The sequence below is a fragment of the Vulpes lagopus genome, chromosome 2 (assembly GCF_018345385.1).
Source record: "Vulpes lagopus strain Blue_001 chromosome 2, ASM1834538v1, whole genome shotgun sequence".
Lineage (NCBI taxonomy): Eukaryota > Metazoa > Chordata > Mammalia > Carnivora > Canidae > Vulpes > Vulpes lagopus.
The window spans coordinates 91,567,796-91,581,240 of NC_054825.1; the positions used below are offsets into that span (position 1 = coordinate 91,567,796).

General features: G+C 35.8%; 1 protein-coding gene across 6 annotated transcripts in view; it reads right to left on the reverse strand.

Annotated features, from left to right (window-relative positions):
- HIVEP2 (HIVEP zinc finger 2) overlaps nucleotides 1-13,445 on the reverse strand; it is a 191,660-nt gene that overhangs the window by 78,657 nt on the left and 99,558 nt on the right. For all 6 annotated transcript variants that reach the window (XM_041743275.1, XM_041743271.1, XM_041743276.1 and 3 more), the window contains exon 2: nucleotides 4,264-4,375. The gene's annotated coding sequence lies outside the window, so the exon portion shown is untranslated. The remainder of the gene's footprint in view (nucleotides 1-4,263; nucleotides 4,376-13,445) is intronic.

Genomic DNA, 13,445 nt, shown 5'->3' on the forward strand with positions numbered 1-13,445 from the left:
CATTGTGGTAATGTTCATTCATAAATACTGACACATTCTTCAGTTACCTAAAAACACTTAGGACCCAAACAGAAGAGCTGTATGTATCTGAAAAGCTATAAAAAATGATCCCACATAAAAGGAAACATTTTGAAGGCCACAACACATTGAACCTCATAAGATCTACTCTGAATTCGAAGTGGTAGCTGGAAAAACTACATCAAAGCTGTAGAAAGCACAGAGTAAATCTAATTTGCAACTTTATCAAGTCTTTATAAGGTCTACTAAAATGCATCCACATAGAATGCATTAAAGCTGTCCTCACTTTTATTTTCCATATTTGTGCAAGTAATGACATATATATTTAAATTATTTATTTAATTCATTTAATTATTTTATTTTATTATTTATAAATTAAATTTGATTTCAATGACTTCCGGATCCAGAAATTATTATCTATAATGACAATATAATTCTCAGCTGAATAATTAACTGCTCTGAAACCCAATTTCCTCAAGTGAATATGGGATTCTTAATTCTTACTTTAAAAAGATTAAGCACCTGTAGCACAGAGCCCAACTCACAGAACATGTTAAGAATTTTTACCTTCCTTCTTACCTCTCCTCAGCCTAAAGAAAAAATGTCACTTATGTAATTCTTTTCTTTAAATATTTCATTTATTTATTTGAGAGAAAGCACAAGCAGGGGGAAGAGCAGAGGAAGAGGGAAGGGGAAGCAGACTCCCCACTGAGCACAGAGCCCGATGTAGGACTCAACGTGGGACTTGACCCCAGAAGCCTGAGATCATGGCCTTACCCAAAGGCAGATGCTTAACCGATTGAGCTACCCAGGTGCCCACCACTTACTTAATTCTTAAATAATTACATCCGATGCAATGAAAAAATATAAATCTGAGCACATTATTAAAAGGCCATGGTCCAGCTAATATTACCTTAAAATGAATAATTTCAAGATGAATCAAAATCAGAAGTTTTTATCTTGATGAAATCCCAATAGTTCATTTTTGCTTTTGTTCCCCTTGCCTTTGGAATCCTATCTAGCAAGAAGTTGTTTCGTCCAAAAGGCAACAGGAAGATAGTTGCAAACGACATGTCAGATAAAGGGCTAGTATCCAAGATCTACAAAGAACTTATCAAACTCAAGATCCCAAAAACACCCAAATAATCCAGTCAAGACATGGGCAGAAGACATGAACAGATATTTTTCCAAGGAATAAATACAAATGGCCAATAGACACATGAAAAAATGCTCCACAGCACTTGGCATCAGGGAAATACAAATCAAAACCACAATGAGATACCATATTACACCAGTCAGAATGGCTCAAGTTAAGAAGACAGGAAATAACAAATGTTGGTGAGGGGGAACCCTCTTACACTGTTGATGAGAATGCAAGCTGGTACACTCACTATGTAAAACAGTACAGAGGTTCCTCAAGAAGTTAAAAATAGACCTTCAATTGCACTACTAGGTGTTTATCCCAAAGATACAACTATAGTGACCCAAAGGGGCACTTGCACCCCAATGTTCAAAGCAGCAATGTCCACAATAGTCAAACTGTGGAAAGAGCTGAGATGTCCATCAACAGATGAATGGATAAAGATGTGGTACACATACACACACACACACACACACACACACACACACACACACTGGAATATTACTCAGCCATCAGAAAGGATGGATACTTATCATTTGCATTGATGTGGATGGAACTGGAGGGTATTATGCTGAGTGAAATAAGTCAAGCAGAGAAAGACACTTGTCACATGGTTTCACTCATACGTGGAATATAAGAAACGGCACAGAGGATCATAGGGGAAAGGAGGAAAAAGTGAATGGGAAGTCATTAGAGAAGGAGACAAACCATGAGAGACTCTTAACAAACAAATTAAGGTCACTGGAGGGAAGGTGGGTAGGGGGATGGGGTAACCTGGTGATGGGCATTAAAGAGGGCATGTAATGTGATGAGCACTGGGTGTTATACACAACTGATGAATTACTGAACACCATATCAGAAATTAAGTATGTACTATAGGTTGGCTAATTGAATTTAAATTAAAGAAAAAAAAAAGCATTGGCGACATGAAAGAAAATGGCAATGAATGAGGAACAATATTATTGATAAAAAGATAAAATCACTTGTTTTTACTATATTTTACAAAATGCATCCTAAGAGAAAGGTAATTCTAATGGTGAGGGTTTTACTTTCTTATCTTGGAAACTGTTTTCTATTTACACCTAATTTGGGGTGGAAAATTGGGCAAATTTTTAAGATGTATCATTTGAAAAAAATATCCTCACTTGGGCTAATGCACAAAGTCAGGTCCACCATGCCAATTTCCTATGAAGTGTTTCCTTACCCATCCTAACCTGTCCTCAACGACAGGCTAAAGAATCAGTCACATGATTAGTAAAATGTTAAGTATTGTTATGTTTAAATAATGATACAACTACCATCACCATTACTAACCATCATTAGAAATACTATTAGTTATTGAGCCCCTACTAACAGCCAGGAGTTTAATCCTCAGCTAATCTTATGAATTTATTTGACTAAAAAAATATTATTATATTAAAACACAGTGACCCCGGTGAGCTGACTTTTAAGCAAAGGCTCCCAGAGCTCACGATGTGATAGGCGAGAAGTCCAGCTGTACTCAATGGCCAGGCCATGTTCATTCCCTAGCAGTACTCACAGAACATAATCTGTATAGTCTTCCTAAACATGCCTTAAGTGAGGTCCCACCAACCAAAATTTAACTGTAACACTGTGGGGTACTTTGCGAATAATTGTAAAAGCCAATCTTGTGAGGACATAGAGAAATAAGTGCAGCACTGGTGTGCAGCATTAATTTTAATTTTCTAGCATCTATTACAGCTATTGAAGAATTAAGGTTTTGCTTTTAAAACTTTTTTTTAATGTTTCTCTTCCTTCAGGAAGCAGTTTTTCATCTAACTGCTTTATATCTCTTTAATTACGAAAAAATTTTTTTTGTTTTTTTCTGAATGGCACCATATGCCCACAACAATGTAAATTACTGGTCACAAATGTATCTTTGGGTTATGAGCCTTATACACAAAATGAAAAGATATCCTGGGGTTTCCATGCTTAATATTTCTACACTCCCTGAATACTCAAAAGCCACACTAACAAATCAAGTTCCAGGGCAGTTGTCTCAAGGGAGATTATTTCAGACAAACCTAAAGCAGTTGTTGGAATCATATGAATTATGCAACCAGATCCCTGAAAAACCACCTGACTTCATCATGTCTTAAGATGCCCATAGGTGAAACAGACACTGTTAGTTTGGTTTCAAAGTCTGCTCCCCAAATGATTATTCATTTGTTCTCTTATTCATTATCAGCCATCAGGTTTTTAAATAGCTTCAGTTCATTCAGAGGAAAATTGAATGACAACCTGTACAATTTAGAATTGTGCATATCATTTAGAATTTCAGAAATTCAAGTCTTGTGACCTGGACTAGAAATACAAATATTTTTCCAAATTTTCTGTTACTGTGTAAAGGGTTAATTAAAGCATGAGTTTGCCTGGATTAAAAAAAATTACCAAACCTTAAAATCAGTATCATTTAGAATTCTGATGCCAAAAATCTGTTTGACAGAGCAGGCTTTACTAAACTGACATTTTAGCAGTAGCCAAAGTCCTGTTCCCACTAAATTTTGTCTTGGCAGCACCAGTAATTTGCTAAAAGCCCAAACTCTTCTTGGTTAGGAGTTCTCTACCTCGAGAGCTTTCCACACAGAGTGCAACGAGGAAGTTGAATTGAGCAAGATTTTAAGGTTTCTATTCTTATCACAGAAACCAAGCCTTCTGTAAAATGAGAATGGTTTAAATAAGGAGAGATACTAATTTACTCAAAATGTTAATTAGACTTTAGATTTGAATCTGATACAATACAGTACAATAACACATAAATATCTCACTAACAGTAAAATCTGATATTCTTACATTACCTCAAGTGTTCAATTAGCAAATAATAATTAAAATAATAAATAAAAGTATCTGGTTCCAAACTACAAGTGACAACATTTTCTCATCTTTCTAATTGGTACATTTCCAAAAAATTATGAAAACTTACAAACATGTTCATTTAGATAGCATCCCAAACATCTTTTGTAGGCAGTAAAGGCCTCAAATCATTACAGCCAACATTTCACAAACAGCTTAATATTTTGCTTAAAATGTCTTTCCAATAATTTTGAAATCAAGCCATATAAAAAGCACTTGACTCAACTTACCCAGCAGCTGAATGTTAATGAATTGGTAAAAGAGTGTTCCAATCAAATCAATTCACTTAATTTTTCAAGTGGATCTCATTATGTTGTCTTTTTAAAAATTCAAAGACTCCACCTAATGAGGAAAGGAAAACAAAAACAAAAACAAATAGTGTTTAAACCAGAGCAGCATTATAGGATCAGTACATTAATAACACAGAAATCAAATCAAGATTATTATTAAATCATCTCGTAAGTTACTGTGCTTCTTAAAAGTATAAAAAACTAAGCATCTGCCAACTAAAGTAAAATTTTCCAGTTTGGGGTAAAATGAATGTTCAAGCATAGAGAAAACAATAAAATAACACAATTAACATGAGAGCAGAAAATTTTATTGTCAGTATTGATTGATACATAGAAGCAATGACTATATAATATCAATTAGGATACGTAAAATTAGATGTGAGAAAAAGAGGCAACTGATTGCTTTAGAATTCGGTTCACTGATTCTTATTAATTTACCAATGAAATACAAATGTGTAGGTTGCAGTTCTCAAAGCAGTTAAGGTCTAGTTACATATAATCTTTGTTGAGAAATATAAATTAATACCTCATCAATCGTTTGGAGAGAATTCACTGGTATGAATTTCAAAATCATTCTCAGAATGTTAAACCTGGTCTCCCACAGAAAGCCTTTATTCTACTAAAGACCTATAAACAGCTTAATTAGGTTTATAAATATCAGTTAATTCCATTCACTTTACCAGAAGACACACCTTTTCTGAAGCCTGAATATTAAGTTACTATTGCAGCTCTAAGAGAAAGTTTGAGAGAAAGCAAGCTATAGCCCAACTGATGAGAGCCTAAAATAAATGGGATGCTGGAGGGCTGAGCAGAAGAGTAAGATAGAAGGTTGGATGATGTCCAGCTACTCCTGAATCAAGTATCCCCAGGGTAGATTTAGTATGTTTTAAAGTCCCAGACCATCAAACCCAACTATATTCAAGTGCAAATTCAAAAACCTATCCCAAAGCCATAAACACATGATTTTTTTAATCATGCAATTTAGAATTAGCCACATACTGCCACTCCTCTCTAGTCCCACCATACATATTAGTAAAATTATTTTAGCTAATCTCAGTATTTAAAAAAGGTTGAAATAGATTTGCTATCCACTATTAAAAAGGAGATGCTTTAAAAAAATACTAAACTAAACCAGAACAAAACAAAAACACTCCTAACAATGGAGAAGACAAATAGCAATAATTATACAATACACACTAAGTAGAAATCCACAGTAGTCATGGGAAATACATTTTCACTTCCAAGACAATCTAATGCCTAGATTCTAGATTCTAACTGCTATTCAAGAAATAGTTATCTAAAAAACTCACGTGGATATGGTCTCAAAAGACTTCTTCATTCACAAATTGTCGTAATTATTATTGTAGGGCTCTTGCCATAAATGTGGCAAAACAAAAGTGAAATGGTTTGGTTATTTGAAATTATTCTGGATCAACAAATATAAGCACCTAAAGAAGGTGTTGCAATTTGGTACAACACACATTTTTCACACTTGAATATCTAGAACTGTGAAAATATTTTTGTACTTTTCTAGGCCTTTTATGAAAGTTTCAAAGGCTCTTTCAAATAATGTTTGGGAGCAAGCTTTATAATATTGTGTCTGAACTACTGCTGTGGTGGTTTTGCGCTATTACTCGGTTTAACAACTTATCCTTCTATTAGTCACTTTCCAAGGAAAAGCCTTGGAAATACTTAACCAGGGCCCTCTGGTCACTTTTAAAGGTTGCAGTTTCTGTGTAAAGACTAATTTCCACTTCCCCTCATGATGTAGAACAACTTGAAGATTCTCAAGAATCCTTTTCTCACTGATTCGTCAATATGTAACGTGAAATTGACCTGTATAAACATTTAGATCTACCATCCCTCTTCCTGTGCTTATTTCTCAGAGTACTGCTTTCTTAAAATATGTAGTTCTTGCCTCATAAAAGGACTTATTAAATACATGCGTGGGGCCAGTCATTAAGCCAGTATCTCAAAAGGTCTTTCATCTATAATACAGCAATATGTTTTCATTTCAGTCTAACTATGCTTATCTGAGTGGCCAGGCATTTCAAGTTACTTAGGAATTTCTCAGTGGTGGTATGAGCACCTCACATTAAATCTCAAAAGCAGTAAGTACAAAATATATTAGTCATCTGTATGGATGATTCAGTCAAATGACTGCTCCTGATCAGCAGAGAAGATACATATCTGTTGCCTGCATAACAGGTGAGCCTCATGTGTACAAACCACAATACAACATTCTTTAGAAGTGTTCATTTCTAAGGAAATTAACATTGACACCTAAGATATGATACTAGGTTCCTTACGATTTCTTATATTATAGAGTAGTGCAATGCCTAAAATAATTTTATAAACTGATGAAGGCAGTTAAATCTCAACCTGCTTACATTTAATTTCTTTTTATTGCCTGCCTCTACACATTAGGAAAAAGTAAAAAACAAAACAAAACACCTCAGTCAGTGGTATTTTGGCTTCATCAGAAAATCTAAATACATCTGAAACTTTGTATTTCAGTCAGTTACGTAGTCCAAACAATGTACTAATTTATCATTAGCTAATATTTGATCATGCTTCTCACTAACTGGTCTATATTTATGTATAATAAATGAGATGTAGCCACAATGCTGAAACCAAGTGACTTTCTCCAGCTGAATGGTTTTCTCCATGTAGTATACAGGAACCATGTTCTCCGAGCTGACCAGACCACTCCCTGGAAGTACTTTAGCTGTTCCGCCTTTGCAACAGTGACACAGTAAACTTGCCATTTTAGGAGTACATTAGAGTAGCACTTGGCACCCTAGAGTAAGCTTATGAACTCTGGTGTCTTTATATCCCTGGACTAATCCTTAGTCTGGGTCCTCATCATCAAACACCATCCTTCTATTGATGATGAGACTAAGACTCAGAAGGTCACAGACATTTGCCCAAGATCATGCAACTAGAAGGCAAATTTCCTGACTACTATTCCATCATTTTTCTTTTCCAACGATGCTAAAGATGCTTCTCGGTATAGGATGGGAGAGAAATGTGGCAGGATGAGTGCAAAGTGAGTGGGAATAGATGGGCAAATACCACAAGCTCCACACCACCCTCCTTCATCATGGTTACAAGTAACTTGCTTTTTTGTAAACCTAGTAAAAAACTGGCCAAGGAGAATAAGGTAACAGAATAATTTATGACTGTTAGAGACCCAAAACAACTTGGCATATTTTGGCAGGGTTCCAAAATAACATTTGGAAAGCAGTGCCCAAATAGCCAGAGTTAGTAACAACCCTACTTGGTCATTTGTCTTTCTTAGAAGTACATAACAACATTGAAGACATTATTTAACAACAACAACAACAACAACAACAACAACAACAACAACAAAAAACCCTAAAACACAAAAAATCTCTTAATCCCATCACCCAAACATAATTATTTACATTTTTTACAAATGTGTTATTTGCTTATGTAGGCATATTTTCACACAGATGCTCTCATAACACACATATAACAATGCCTTCTGATTTTTTCATTTAATATTTCATAAACACATCCCATATTTCCATGTAATTCATATAGTTCTCATTTTTACTAGCCATATAATAGTCCATAGTTAGCATACTTAGTCATTTCCTCAACCATTCCTGTATGTGGGAACATGTAAGATGCTCTCATTTATTTTTAACAAGAGATACTATGCTTCCTTAAAACAGTAACAAAAAAGGGGTTATTACATTGAAGAGTATGAGTGTTTTTATGGACTTCACATTTATAGCCATATTGATGTCAAGAGATTGAAATCACCTATAAAGCTGCCAACAATATCTGAGCATTCCACTTTCATAAAACTTCCTCACATTTTTATGTGACTAAATTCTTTTGGTGGTTTATTTAATGTAAAATGGAACTCCTGGGTTGCCTTTTTATATCAATGGTGATCATAATTACTCTACCACTCAAAAATAATTTCATTGTCTTTCATTTTAATGTAAAAATTATCTCTATTCATGCAATTCGACTACATTTTGGTCCTGTTTCTTTCTTTTGTATGTATGTATGTATATATGTATTTATTTATTTTAAAGATTTTATTTATTTATTCATGAGAGACATGGACAGAGAAGCAGAGATATAGGTAGAGGGAGAAGCAGGCTCCCCACAGGGAGCCCAATGTGGTACTCAATCCCCAGACCTGGGATCACACCCTGAGCTGAAGGCAGATGCCCAACCATTGAGCCAACCAGGTGTCCCTTTCTTTCAAATTTAAATGGCACTTTAATATGATGTATATATTAAGTTCTCTACAAGGTGTTCTGTACATTTATTTATATTTAGATCTTTAATCATTTAATATCTCTGACATGAATTAGACAAATTCCAAGTTATCCAAGTACCATTTACTAAGCTTGCTATATTATATTTTAATAATGGGATTTGTTATACTGATCTACATATTTAAAATGAAAACTTTGTTCAGACTGAGTAAATATATTTGACTGGTATTATGATAAAAACTTGCTGTTCATGTGTTGGGTAGTTTTAATTACTATTGTTTATGGTGTTTGAATTACAGTAGGCCTAGATTCTATACTTTGTTCTCTTTTTCTTTTCAAACACTTCTTGATATTTCTTTTTGTGCACATATATACTTGCAAAATTCTCACCCATTTTTCCCAGATTATACTATCTAATTAAGTGTAATATTTGCCTTCCATATTTAGTCATACCCAAAAAAATCCCATTAAGAGTTTAAATACAATTATGTTGAATCAGATATAAGCATCCCTTCAATATTTTGTTTTGCCATGTAAAAAAAATAGTACATTATCATGCATCTCTACGTTTACTACATTTTTACATTCAATAAACATTTGCATTCTAAGATTTTTGGTTCTGTGTCTTCCCACATTTCCATTTCACTTGCTTGAAAATACTTAATTTCTCAAGTTCAGCAACTGAATTGTGTTTCTTCCTCACAAGACCCCCTGAATAATATCCGTTACATGTAAGCAAACAGTGATTACATAAAAAAGTGTAAGTTCTAGCTTAAATAAAACCTCTTAATTGCCTCAACAAAGATGAAATTCAACTGTATATAAATGATACAACCACCACCAAGTGCAACCACCTTATTTTCTTAGTATTTTTACAAGACACAGCCCCAAATTCATTTAAAACATAGCAGAATGACTGAGATGACCTAGTATCTTCCTCACTTTCCACCCCAACCAATGTCTCTCATTCCTGCTACCTGTAAACTAGGTTCAAAGATAGGGCAAAACCAACAAAGAAATGCAAATAACTTAAAATTATAATAATCTATTATGTAAACTTGACTGGGGCACCTGGTTGGCTAAATTGGTTAACCGTCTTCCTTTTGGTTCTGGCTCCAATCAGGATCTCAGGGTCCTGGGATTGAGCCCCAAGTAGGGCTCCCTGCTTCTCCCTCTCCTTCTGCCTGCCCCCTTCCCTGGCTCCTGTGCTTCCCCCCCCTCAGATAAATATATCTTTAAAGAAAAAAAGTAAGCTTGACTGAGAGTATTGCACATATTGTTGCACATTTAATTGAGTCCATGTGTTTTCTTCCTTGATGTACCAAACCTAGGGACTCTCAAGGAATGTTATATTTTATAAAATGCATGAGTACCTGAAGAATTTTAGACCCTATAGTGAAAGGGAAGCAAGGACCAATAGAAGAAATGGAAAGGGAAACACCAGGAATATCTGTGCGAAGGTAGGCAAATAAGGACAGAAGCTAGTTTCCATCCACACTTTGAACGTCACACTATGTGTCAAGTTGAGTGAAAGCACGAGTGATGTGCTTTCTCCAATTTCCTGAAGAAACACATAGAAAATGTGGCATATATTTAATCTGAGCCTTGTTTCCTGAAAGACTGCAGGATGCCCACAAATTTTCTTTCCCAGAGTTCAAAATAGCAAGCTGAGTGGGTGTAAGCACTTCAAGTGCAAAAAGAATTAAAAAAAAAAAAGGTAACTAAGGAAAAGGAAACCATACTTTTTGCTTCTCAGTATGAGAATTTTAAAAGAAGCCAGTTAAAGGGATTTTAATGACTTGCATCTAGAGTTGTCTTGAATCAGAAGATAAATACAATTTGGATACTTAACCAGGGCCCTCTAGTCACTTTTAAAGGTTGCAGTTTCTGTGTAAAGATTAATTTCCAACCTCCTTACAGTAAGAGCAGGCAGTTTTCACTCCAATACAGCCAGGTACCGAATGGACTCCAATACAACAGCGGCAAAGGGAGAGTTGAAGGTTTTTCTGGGGTCTCTACCCCTCTGAGGGAGAAAGACCTTCCTCAACAAATGCTTTTAAAGCTTTAACACGCTTATGAGTCACCAGTTTGTTAAAAGGTGGATTCTGATTCTATCGGTCTGGTTGGGGTCCAACTTGTTAGTTCTCTGGTGATGCTGATGTGCTGGCCTGAGGTCCCCATTTTGAGAAGAGCAGCTCTAGTGTGTAACATGGGTTTACTAACAGCCAGAAAACAGAAATAATCAAGCAATTAAGAACATTTGCAAGGTGTCTAACAGTAAAGTAGTTGTGATAAGAAATAATAAAATACACAGTAGCAAAGCCATGAGCCAATAGATAAAAATTATTTAAAAAAAATAAGTGTTAAATGCTAGAATGCGTAATGATTCTACGCATAATCAGAAGTCGAGAGCAGGAAGAGTTATGTAGGGGCTAGAATAGAGGCGAACGGCTTCCCAGAGCAGGCTGTACTCAATCAAGCCCCAGATACAGGGTGGTGTGGACAGAGAGAGAGCAGGACCCCAGAAAAGACAATCCTGGAAGGGATATGGAGAGTTCTGAAAAGAGAAAACTGCAGTGCACCTACTTTGGAGGTGTAGATATTATCATTTGAAATTTTAACTTGAATTCACTCTTCAGCAGATGAGGGGAACTTTTGACTTGTTTAACATTTTTAAGTTTGGGAAGGATAATGCTATTCCAGGGCAGAAAAGAGATGAGTAGATTTACCTTAATTTGATGCAAATTTTTTCCACTGGCAACAGCAACAGTATTACCAATGACATTTTAGATTTAAGACTGGTAACACAGGGATGCCTGGGTGGCTCAGTGGTTGAGCGTCTGCCTTTGGCTCAGGTTGTGATCCTGAGGTCCTGGGATCAAGTCCCATATCGGGTTCCCCTCGGGGAGTCTGCTTTTCCCTCTCCCTATATCTCTGCTTCTCTCTGTGCCTCTCATGAATAAAAAAAAAAAAAAAAAAAAAAGACTGGTAGCACAAAAAACCACTTTGTGTGTGTGTGTGTGTGTGTGTGTGTATGCATATGTATGCCTTTGATTAACATATGTCTCTAATAATTAACAAGTTTAAAAGCACTGGAATATAATTTTTCACTACAACAGAATTAATGGTCACCTGTTATTCAGAGTGTCGAATTTTACTTTTATTATAAAAATAAACACTTTTTTCTTCTATAAAATACTTCTGGATGGCACATACCCACACACACCCTCAGCTCCAGCATTATTCTTCCCTTTCCTCCCACACTGGCTGACAATGGGAAGAAAACACATCCAGAAACAGAATGAAATTATTAATGAATTATACTTTAGTTGTTTTTAAAATCTCCTTTGAAAGTTTTTCCTGTCAACCTACAATATGTTCTATATATTGCGCAGTGAATTTCACAGGAAAAAAAAAAACTAGAAGATTGCAAAAGTCAATATGAACATGAAAATTCAATCTCTACACTTTTTTTTTAACTGAAAAAAAAATCACAGGGAGATGGGGTACCTGTAAGATGCAGGGGGAAGGGAAGCATCTGAAAGACAAACAGTACATTTTAGCATTCCTGGGTCAGGTCAACAACCTTACTGAGTTCCAGTTCCATTTTTGGAACTACCAACTTCATCTTATTGTAAGCAATAAGAAATGATATATGGAATACTGACAAACACTGCATTTCCTATTAACGTTAAATGCCAAAACTATGGTTTAACCAATAGCTTCTCTCCCTTCCGTGTTCCTGTCCTACAAAAATTTGCAGGCTGATGGAATTTAGGAATGGGTTATGACAGGGAACCCTGGGTGGCGCAGCAGTTTAGCGCCTGCCTTTGGCCCAGGGCGCGATCCTGGAGACCCGGGATCGAATCCCACGTCGGGCTCCCGGTGCATGGAGCCTGCTTCTCCCTCTGCCTATGTCTCTGCCTCTCTCTCTCTCTCTCTCTCTCTCTCTGTGTGTGTGTGTGTGTGTGACTATCATAAATAAATAAAAATTTAAAAAATTAAAAAAAGGAATGGGTTATGACAAAATTCTGCAATTTCAAAGTATCTAGATTTAAATATTTAAAAATACCTGCATCATGTTAGCTGTGCTAAATAAGGCACCCTACCAGTCAAGATGCACCAATGGAGTTACCTATCCCCCCCCAGTCTAATACACACACACACACACACACACACACACACACACACCAACACTCACTACTGACAAGAAAATGATAGTACTATGAGGACACTAAATTGTTACTCATGAGTGACTTCTAAAAGAGAATGTAGGCATGTCCTAAAAAGACTGTCAAGTTTGTCTTCTACAAATGTCTTCCCCATTCTACTCTGAACCTTTTCAGGTGTCCTCCTCCAACTAGGTCATGGGATCATGCAGACCGCATTCCCCAACTACTGCAAAAAAAGAGCTAATAACCATTTTCAGACTTGACTGCCAAAAATGTAATGTGTTCTCATTAGGGAAATCAATACACAAACCAGCCAACCTTGGGACATTATAAAACTTCATATAAAGAAATAAATAATGGTTGGTGAAGAGACACATCTAAGGGAATAGATCTATTTCTACTCAAATAGAAGCAAGAAGCCCCCTCTGTGGGAAATGCTATTACCAATCCTATTAAGATACAGTGCAAGGGACTGTGTCATCTAAACTAGAACAAGATATGGTCTGCTTTCAGTTTTTTGAGGCAATTTCTATTTGAATCAAATTGGCCCTTCAGAAGACAGTTCATTGGTGAGAAACTCTCTCTCTTTCTCTCTCTCCCTCTCTCTTGGGTCTGGCCTTTTCAGTAGTTACAAGGCATGGTCCCATTTTTACTTCCTCAATATCTATCATTACAATCCTCCATGTTT